Source organism: Nematolebias whitei, chromosome 1 (assembly GCF_014905685.2).
Source record: "Nematolebias whitei isolate Nwh7 chromosome 1, NemWhi1, whole genome shotgun sequence".
NCBI classification, from domain to species: domain Eukaryota; kingdom Metazoa; phylum Chordata; class Actinopteri; order Cyprinodontiformes; family Rivulidae; genus Nematolebias; species Nematolebias whitei.
The window spans coordinates 42,773,132-42,774,260 of record NC_056498.1 but is presented as its reverse complement, the minus strand read 5'-3'; positions in this window follow the sequence as shown (position 1 = coordinate 42,774,260).

The window sequence follows — 1,129 nt, the reverse complement described above, 5'->3', positions numbered from 1 at the left end:
TTTAGTGTTCGGTGTGTACTTTACTGTTCGGTGTGTACTTTAGTGTTCGGTGTGTACTTTAGTGTTCGGCGTGTACTTTAGTGTTCGGCGTGTACTTTAGTGTTCGGCGTGTACTTTAGTGTTCGGCGTGTACTTTAGTGTTCGGTGTATACTTTAGTGTTCGGTGTGAACTTTAGTGTTCTATGTGTACTTTAGTGTTCGGTGTGTACTTTAGTGTTCGGTGTGTACTTTAGTGTTCGGTGTGTACTTTAGTGTTCGGCGTGTACTTTAGTGTTCGGCGTGTACTTTAGTGTTCGGTGTGTACTTTAACTCCTTGTCTACTTTGTTCCACCTCATGTACCACATGAGATGAGAATGACAATAAACAACCTTGAACCTTCACACTGTCATTGCTGATGTCTTTCCATCTTGGCATTGTGCTGACACATCTGCGTGCTAAAGAGCCTGTAGGTGGGTCAGAGTCCTCCAGACCAGGGTCAGTTGCTGGTCCAGATGTGGATCCTGCTGGACCTTTTCATCTCTTTGTGAGCTTCTACCTGAACCGTCTGCTGCTCGTGGTCTTGGTTCCCAGACTCAGGGTCTCTTGGTGGTTCCAGGTACGCAGCAGAAACATGAAGGACCTTTCAGTGGGTGGAACAGTTTGAGCTGCAGCTTCGTTCTGCTCACTCTGTGGAGCTTCTTCAAAGCAGCGGAAAACACTCCAGGCTTTGATGTCGCGATTTCATTGAGCTTCTTATGATTCTTTCGTCCTTTGTGTAATTTGTTAACGTTCATTTTATTGTTCAGAGATTTGTGATTTTATATGTTTGAAAGAACTCTGTGAATCAACTTAACTGACTTCATCCATCCATCATCCATCCATCATCCGTTATCTATCAACCATCATCCATCATCCATCCATCCATCATCCATCCATCATCCATCAATCATCTATCATCCATCCATCAATCATCCTTCCATCATCCATCATCCATCCATCATCTATCATCCATCATTTATCATCATCATCATCCATCATCCATCCATCATCCAGCCATCATCCATCATCCATCCATCCAACATCCAGCCATCATCCATCATCTATCATCCATCATTTATCATCCATCATCATCCATCATCCATCCATCAT